The 9,876-nt window shown below is 39.9% G+C and overlaps 1 pseudogene; it reads left to right on the forward strand.

Annotated features, from left to right (window-relative positions):
* The window catches only part of LOC100963317, a 15,370-nt pseudogene extending 9,175 nt beyond the window's left edge, over positions 1-6,195 (forward strand).
* Positions 6,196-9,876: the final 3,681 nt, after the last annotated feature.

The raw sequence follows: 9,876 nt of genomic DNA on the forward strand, positions 1-9,876 counted from the left end.
CTCAGTAGAGTGCTATGGTGTCACAGATCACAGCAACCTCCAACTCCTGAGCTTAGATGATTCTCTTGCCTCAACCTCCCAAGTAGCTGGGGCTACAGGTGCCCACCATAATGCCCAGCTATTTTTTTTTGTTGCAGTTTGGCCAGGGCCAGGTTCAAACCCACCACCCTCAGTATATGGGGCCATCGCCCTACCCACCGAACCACAGGCACCACCCCTAGACCCATTTCTAATTAACTTTTGTAAATAGTGCAAGGTGTGAATAGAGCTCAGTTTTGTTGGTTTATGTGTGTGCCTGCAAGGGGATATTCAATTATTCTAGCACCATTTGTATAAAGACAATCCTTTCTTTATTGAATCCCTTTGGCAACTTCATTTGTGTAGTGATGCCACTGGATCAGCCTTTCTTAACCTCTTTGTAACAATGAAAATACATTGTGGCATTAGGAAGATTGAGAACCACTGCACTAGATTATCTAGATGATTACAATGTCTGTGACATAAAGTTTTACCTCTTCCTTTCTGATCTGATCTGGTTGTTTTTTATTTCTTTTTCTTGCCTTATGGCATTGAGTGGGAGCGATACGATGGACCCGACGGTGAGGATGAATAGGAGTGGTGAGCTGACTATCCTGGCCTTGTTGCTAATCCCTGGAAAGTAATTCAATCTGTTACTGTTAAATATGATATTTGCTGTAGGGGTTTTGTAGAACTCTTCATTGGGTTGAGGACATATCTTTCTATTTCTAATTTTATGAGAGTTTTAATCGTGAATAAACATTGCATTTTGACAAATGCTTTTCCATCCTCAATTTTTCACAGTTGCAAAGTAAACCTAATTGATGGACACATGTGTTGCTCACAAATTTGCTATTTACAAACAAAATTGTAATCAGCAGCACCATCATGTCCTCAAGATAAATTCCCAGGATGAAGACTATTAGAAAAAGAATATGTACTTATAACTTTAGCATAAAACTATAGTAGTATACATTCCCATAAGCGATGAAAGAAACTCCACATTTCTCTTCAGAGTTTCCAGCAAAGAATATTTTTACACTTTGGCATTTCACTAATATAAATTGTTAAAACTTCAGTGAAGTTTTAAATCTCATACCTTATTGTAGTTGTCAATGATTATCTTTTCCTATGTTTAAGGGCTTCTTTATATATATTTTTCTGTTCCTACCTTTTGCCCTTTTATTCCCTTTGAGGTATCTGAATGTGTCTGTGTGTGATTTTCTTACTGATTTTTAGGAACTGATTTTTTATATATCAATTTGAGGGGGGGTTGATCTGTTGCCTTTTCAACTTTGCCCTTGGTTGTGTATAAAAGCTAGATTTCACATTTCAGCTTATCATAAATGGGTCACATTTTTTCCATTGGTTTTTTCTGATGAGCTTTTAAGAATATGACAGATAAGAAAGTGTGAGAAACTCTGTAGTTTTATCAATTCTCTTGACAAATTATCTTTTGGAAAAGTGTCTGCAGGTAGTAAACCTTATAAAAAATGGTGTAATAATTTCTTCTAATTTCTTTCACAGAACATTTTCTTCTTTTGCTGGTGAGGATAAAAGGTACCGCCCTCACCTGCTCACATTGGACCACTTAGTGTTAGTGAAATGGCAAATGTCAAGGACTAGAGTGATACTATTTGCTGCATATGAAGTTAAAATGTGCCTTGGACTCAAGGCCCCCTTGAAATAATTAGTGGTCTAATCTCCAGTAAAATCTCCATGCCTCTGAGGATAGTCATCATTGCTATCTCAGCTAAATCCTGTGTGTTAGCCACAGAGTTCTACTGCCTTGTTCAACAACCCAGGCTCACCTCCAACTTAGGGACATCTAAGAACCTAATTTTCTAGCCTCTCCCCGGATATCAGAGTGCTGAGTTCACAATGTCACTCAACCCTTCAACCAACTCTTTATTGAACTAGTCCTGTTATACCTTCAATGTCTTGTCTGACACAATCTCACATGATGTTGGCACATACAGTGGAAAAGGAAAGTTTCTTTTCTTTTAAAATCCATATTAAGATCCTAAAATGACACAGCATCTTGGACGTAAATATCTTCCTTCCTTCTTTCAAACTTCTGATTTCTGTTGCTTTTTTTGTAAACCTCAACTCAACTCACCCACTCTTTCCTAGTGGCTTTAAAAATTTTTTTTGGTCAATATCTCAGTTCCCTTTTGTATCCTTTTTGTCTTCTCCTTCTTAGGACATACAGGAAACTAATGTGGAATGCTCTAATTCTAGAACTAATTGTGGTCACGTTTGTCAGATTCTTGAGAAATCCATGTTAATGAATCAAAGATGTATTTTTAGAGCATCCTACACATTCTGTTCCCAGGAGGGATGAGTGTACTGAGCCATGTTTATTATACCCGCTGCTTATAGAAACAAGTTAAGACATGGGGAATGAAATGAAAAAGTTTCATTTTTTTATGCTATTGGTCAAATATAAAAGTACATATTCTTGTTACTCACCATTCGTTTATTTATGAATTTGTTTAACAAATAATTAAAATATACTGGTATGGTAGCTCATGCCCATAATCCTAGCACTTTAGGAGGCCAACGCAGGAGAATTGATTGAGGCCAGGAGTTCAAAACAAGCCTGAGCAAGAGTAAGTCTCTGTTTCTACAAAAAATACAAAAATTGGGCAGCTCTCATAGCTCAGTGGGTAGGGCACCAGCCACATACACCAAGGCTGGCAGTTCGAACCCGGCCCAGGCCAGCTAAATAACAACGACAACTGCAACAACAACAACAACAACAAAAGCTGGGCATTGTGGTGGGTGCCTGTAGTCCCAGTTACTTGGAAGGCTGAGGCAAGAGAATTGCTTAAGCCCAAGAGTTTGAGGTTGCTGTGAGCTGTGATGCCACAGCACTCTACCCAGGACAACAGATTGAGATTCTGTCTCAAAAAAAAAAAAAAAGGGAAAATTAAAAGGCCTGGTGGTGTGTACCTGTAGTCCCAGCTACTCATGAGTCCCACCCACTACAGATGGTTTGCACCTGTAGTCCTTAGCTATTCCTAAGGCAAGAGGATTTCTTGAGTGCAGAGTTTAAGACTGCATGAGCTGTGATGACGCCATTGCCCTCTAGCCTGGGCCACAGAGCAAGACCCTGTCTCAAAAAAAAAGAAATGAACACAAATATAAGTACACATATTTTTATACTCTGAGTTTTTTACAGAAATAGATGGAGAATATAATAATTATCATGAAAGGGACTTTGCATCTCTCGGAGAAGGCAAGACAAAGAATGACATTAACCAGTTTCTGGAAAACAGAATGATGGAGGCAGCATAGGACCAAAATAATAGTGTGGCAGTTTTTTGTAGGTTCTTCATCTGCCTATATCCCCCCACTTCATATCCAGGAACCTGGGCTGCCAGACAATGGGAGAAACAGAAACCTAGCAGAATTCAAATTTGTCTCTCTTCTCTCTCCTGGCTATTCGTCTGTGAATCACTCTTATGTGTTTTGTTTTGCTTTTACTTTAGGAAAAGTTTTTCCTTCCAATAGATTCCTGGTGAAATAACTCTAAGTATCCCAAACATTTTCAAGAGACTTAAAACTTAGAGGGGTGAAAAACCAACAATGCCAACTTTGAAGTCTGACATTGGTCTAACTGCCAACTCTCCCAAACACTAGCTTTAATTTGTAAATTAGTTCATTTCCCTGCAACTTCCAATTTATTCATCAATAAGGAGAAAATAAAAATTGCTGTCTCGGGGAAGGGGTGGCTTTTGTGATAATAGAACAATATAAACAAAAAGTCTGGCCCAATGTTTGGCATATAGTTGATGCATAAAAAATGCTAGCTACTATTTTTATTGAAGTGACATGTGAGAAAGTAGGTGCTACTTCACAGGTTCTAGTGATGTAGCAGTGGCAGAGAATGTTTGAGGGAGGGACCTCAGAATGTAGTCATTAAAGGTACCAAGAAAATAAAGTGGCCATTCCAGGCAGAGAGGATCACGTGAGCAAAAATATAAAGGCCAGGATAAGACACTGTGTTTGGAGAAAGAATAAGGGACTGGAAAAAAGATGCATGAAGAATAATGGGGATGACTTGGAGAAGTGTAGACAGTACAATGATGTATTGTCTTTCTACTTATTTGCCCTCCTTGACTGGCCACATGGTCCATTTGGTCACCATTAAGTGACTTAAAGAGTCCCTAACTTCGCATTAGCTCAGCCTGACTCAGGAAATGGTCTTGGAATTGCATCTTCAGGCTGCCACATTGAAGTAGCAGGAGCAAGGACTTTGCACATAACTTTCCTTATCCACAATGGGGCAATGATGTGGACCTCATAGGATTATTATGAGGATTAGAAAAGAAGATGAGTGTGAGAGCCTGGAACCAGCCTGTTTTTCTCAGGTGCATATCAGGTGCTAACTCTCAGCATTTCATCCATGATGTGATTTCTGCTGCCTCTCCAGCCATACCTGGGAGCAACCACAATAAGGGAACTGTCACCATTCTTGGCTGATGCGGCCGAGTTTTGTCCGTATTGCTCTTAGCTCCTGTAGAAATTTCTCCAGTTGTGTCCTAAGAATGAGTTGCATGCAGATTGTGAAAAAAAATGAAATCTTTGTGTTTCATATTTGGCTGAGGAGAAATTGTCTGGGCTTGGAAAACTCTTGATTAAAAGATTCTAGAGTGTTTGGAGCCTGGTCAGAGGAGTGGGGGGAGTTGGAGAAATGCTTTAGGTCCAGATACCTTCCTTTAACCTCACTTCTCATTTTTTAATCCAGAAGCCTGGGATGAGAGAGTGAAGGGTCTGAGCCATGGTGGAGTAGGAGGAGCCCCATGCTGAATCTGTAGTGCAGGATTTCTGAGATTAAGCCTGGTCAGAGCCCAAATTGGCTGAAAAATTAGTCATCATGAGTCACTGTTCTGTGAGGACCAGAGAACAGAGTTGCCAGTGTGATTCAATGGAGAAAGGACGATCTTTTCAACAAACAGTGCTGGAACAATCTGACTATGCAAAAAATCAATCACTACCAACACCACCATAACAACAATAAACATCTCTACCCATCTCTCGTACCATATATAAAAATTAACTAGAAATGGGCTAAAATGTAGAGTTAATGTTAACAATGTGTACACATGCACACACTCACATAATCAAACAATAATTTATAGTATTTTGTTGTTAGGCGGAATGACAAATGCAGAGGGATTAAGTTTGGGGTAGAGGAATGGGATGCTATAATGTATTCTAGAAAGTTCCCTGGCTCTTATATTACTAATAGGCTAATGAGTAGCAAAGGCAATAGCAGAGAGACAGAGGAAACAATTACAGTAACCCAGGTGAAAGTGGATGGTGTAGCATCGAAAACATAAAAGGTAGTCAGATTGTGGATATGTTTTGAAGCAGAGTTGATAAGATATTTCGACTGTCTGACTACACATTGTGGAAGAAAGAAAGCATTCAAGGATGGGTATGATATCATCTCTGTGCCTGCCTTTCCCAGGACCCATGGTGCCAAGTCTGCTTCAAGGAATAGGGAAGAGTTGGGATTGAGTCAAGGTGAGCCCAGGGCTTGTACTCTTTGGCTCTCCTGGACCTGCTTTACCTGAAGAAAGGAGTGCTACATTGGCTTTGCATAGGGGCACAGTGTATGGAGCCAACTTGCCCTTTTCCCTGACAAACAATGACTTATATAGGATATTTTCCAAGTCTGGCAAAGTTGTAAATGTCACCATCATGAAAGATAAAAATAGGAAGATGTAAGGGGTTGCATTTATTTTATTGTCATATTAAGATTGGGCAAAAAGCTGTACAAGGGAAATAAACAACAGTTACTTGGTAGAGTGATACAGGCAAGCATTGCTGTTGACAATGGAAGACAGGCTGAGTTCACCCAGAGCCAAAACCAGCTTGATAAAGCTAAGTGTTATGACCTTGGGGAAAGGAGACACTTCAGTTATGCCTGTCCTAAAAATAGACTTGGAGAACATGAACCTTCAAACAAGAAAGAAAAGAAGGAAAAAAAGAAAAGTTCTGAACCAGAAGAAGAAATTGAGGAAGAAGAAGAAAGTGAAGATGAAGGGGGAGATCCATCCTGCTCTTGCTGGCCTCAGTCAAGGTGAAGTATTCCAGTGAGTCAGAATTAAAGAAGAACAAACAAAATATGGAAATCCAGTTCAAAGGTCATTCAACATCAGATGATTCAAGATGCCAAGGATAAAGAAAAACAGACATTTCCATGATAAGGAAGAACTTAGTGATTGAATTATATTTTTATATAAATACAATTAAAATTTTAAGTCTTGGAGTACAAAGTTCAACTGGGGACCAAAGATTATTTTTAGAATTTGAGCATATGAATACTTAATGCCAAATAGATTTTTTGCTACAAAATAGTTCATAGGAAATTAAAACACAATTTTAAAGTATTATGTTTCTATTGGCCTTAGCACACTAATAAAAATCAAGATTTGCTATGACAATCTTGAAAAGAGCTAATTTTTATGAAAATAAGGAAACAATATTATCGTAGTAATACTGTTGCCATACCCAGGAAAAAGTTTTAATCTTTAAGATAAAAATGTCATCAAGACTGGGAAGATGATTTATTGTTATTAATAGTATTAATAAAATTTTCAAGAGAATTTTATCTTTTAAAAATAAATTCAAGGATGAATCCCAAGGTTTCTTCCTAAGCATCTAGAAGAAAGAAATTACTATTATCCAGGAAGAGAAAACTGGGAGATGTACAGGTTTTGTGATAGTTATGTTTTGAACATACTAGATTCAAAATGCCTATTAGAAAGGCAAGTGGAGGTATTTAGTAGGCAACTGGATATATAAAACTCTGCAATTTAGAAGTGAAGTACAGGCCAGCAGTGTAAATTTTGGATTCATCAGCAGATGTGTGGTATTTCAAGCCATGAAACTAAATAGGTTCATCTTGTGAGAGGAGAAGGCTAGGGATTGAGCATCATAGCTCTCCAAATTTTTTTTTTTTTTTTTTGAGACAGAGCCTCAAGCTATCCCCTGGGTAGAGTGCCATGGCATCACAGCTCACAGCAACCTCCAACTCCTGGGCTCAAGCGAGTCTCCTGCCTCCGCCTCCCAAGTAGCTGGGACCACAGGCACCCGCCACAACGCCTGGCTATTTTTTGGTTGCAGCCGTCATTGTTGTTTGGCGGGTCGGGCTGGGGATTCGAACCCGCCACCTTAGGTGTACGTGGCTGGCGCCTTAGCCGGTTGAGCTATAGGCGCCGAGCCAGCTCTCCAAATTTTAAAGGCCGAAGAACCAACAGAGAAGATTGAGAAGGAGCAGTTAGTGAGAAACAGACAGTGAACAGTGGAGTCTAAGAGTCTCGTGAAAATTTTAGGTCAAGGTAAGAGCAACCATGGGGTCAAATTATGCTAGGAAGCCAAATAAGAAGAGACAGGAGAATTGACCAATGGATTTGGCATTGTGGTTTTCATCAACAACCTTAACAAGACTAAGTTTCATACATTGAAAGTAAAGGCTTGATCAGACTTTGTTGGAGAATTGAGAGGGGAAGTAGAAACAGTGAGTAGAAACAAATCAGGCCACTTTACCAAGGAGAACATAGGAATAAAGTAGTAGCTGGAGATGGAAGTGGGATCAAGAGAGTTTTCATTTGTCTTCAAGCTAGAAATATGCATGTTTGTATGTGGATAGAATGATCCAGAAGGGAGGTAAAAAAAAAAAATGAGGGTCAGGAGAGAACAGGGCCAACTCCAGGGCAATGTCTTTGAGGAGGAAAGAAAGAATTCCTTCTCTGGCAAAGTTATTTGTGTGAGAATTGGTCTTAGGAATGAGGGAAATATCTCTTATATTAGAGTGAAAACAGACTAGATGGACATAATATAAAAGAGACTAATAGATGTCAGAGTAAAGCACATAGATCTCTCTATGACGACCTCTATATTCTCAATAAAATAAAAGGCTAGGCCATCACCTGAGAGTGAGTAGAGGTAAGAAGTTATTGGAGGTGTGAGATTAAATAATCATCTGGGAAAGTGAAATACTATTTGGACCAGGGAAATCTAGGGGGATTGTTGGGCAGATGTAGACACCATTTGAGTGAGGTGGTAAAGAGAGACAGTCAGCAGAGCTGTGTGTGTGTATGTGTGTGAATGTGTGTGCACGTGTGTGCACACACGCATATGTATGTCTTTCCATCACATTCTGTTGCTCAGCTACAGTCATGGAGAAAGTGGTGATTTGGGTTCATGTAGGGTTTTTGATTTTTCCTGCAAAGTTTAGTTTAGGGAGAGAGGGGCAAAGCCCTTGAGAGTCTTGGCAATGGAGTAATAAAAACCTTGGGACTCGAAATATAAACTGAGAAAAGATCAAAGTGAGGCTGGGAAATAAATCAAAAGATGGGTAGAACAATGAATTGGAAATCCTGGGACAGTTGAGGAATTATTGGAGTGGAAGCATGGGATTGATTGAAGTAGAAAGACAGGAAGTGGTAGCCAAAGAAAGGAGAACTTGAAATTGACTTTATGAGTTATTAGTAATGGTATCATGTGACACATGACTAAGAGATTCTAAGTGAAAGTAGTTTAGAAGAAAAGATCATGGAAGCAGAGGAGATAAAGGAATTTGTGAGGCCATAATATGAGAAGCATCATTTGAATATGTTTTGCCTACCTATTTCTGCATAACAAATTTCCTCAAACAACTTAGTTAAAACAACTTAGTGTTATCTCACACAGTACTGTGGGTTAACTCAATTTAGCTGGGCAATTCTCCATTAGGGTATCTCATGTGGTTGCATCCAGGTGGGAGCTGGAGTTGCAATCTTCTGCACACTCAGCTTGGGGGATGTCTAAGATGGTTTATTCATGTGGCTGAAGGTTGAGGCCGGCTGTTACCTGCAATCTCAGCTAGGCTCTTGACCAGAACACCAACATGTGGTCTTTCCATGTCACTTAGATTTCTCACATCACAAGTGCTGGGTTCCAAAGTGAAGTGTCCCAAGAGCGAGTGCTCCAAGAGGCAGAAAGCAGAAACTGCCAGGCCAGTTAAGGGCTGAACCCCACATTGTAGTGTCCCTGAAGTTATATTCCATTAATAGATGCAATCCTAGGGTCCCACACAGATTTGAAGGGGTGGGGAGAATAGATTCCTGCACTTGGTGGAGGTGCAAGATGACATTGAAAGAGAACATGTAGAGAGTTGGAGGGAGAGAGAGCAAACCAGATGATAATGATTAGGCAGAAATCTCAGAGGCCTAGAGACACCTGCAAGAAGGAAACCTAGAAGGTAATAAGCTTCTGATAGGAGCAAGCTAAGGGTTTAAGGGAGGAGAAAGAGAAAATGGCCTCCAAGTGGCAAATACGAGCCAAATGTCTCCTTATCCCACTCTCAGGCCAAATGACAGAAGAGGAAAGAAAATATCTACCTTTTGAGAGGACTCTGGGGAAGAGATGTTTTCAAAGGGTAGTCAAGTCTCAGTGTACGAAGGTTAAGGTTATGTTCAAACAAGAGGCTGAGTGGACAATGGATTTTGATGATGACAAGTTAAACCTTCCCAAGAGTTCTGTGAGTGGGTGAGTGTGGTGGAGGGGTGGGAAGTGCAGTTAGAATAGGGACTACAAAGAGATGAAGGTTGGAAGATGACTCGGGAGTCTCCATCTTCTTTGATGAGCAAAGAAACCAAAGATACGAGCTTGATGGGATGAAGACATGATAGTCTCTGAGACCGATTGTGACATTAAAGATGCAACTATTGGGGGAGGGAAAGGTATTCTTGCTGGAGACACAGAGCTTAGCATAGCACTCTTCAGTTATGGGCACTTTGGGCTCCAGGAGTATGGGGATCTCTTTAAGCAATCAGTTCTTCTTCTTCTTCTTTTTTTTTT

Source organism: Otolemur garnettii, unplaced genomic scaffold, assembly GCF_000181295.1.
Source record: "Otolemur garnettii isolate 467f Iridium unplaced genomic scaffold, OtoGar3 scaffold00074, whole genome shotgun sequence".
Lineage (NCBI taxonomy): Eukaryota > Metazoa > Chordata > Mammalia > Primates > Galagidae > Otolemur > Otolemur garnettii.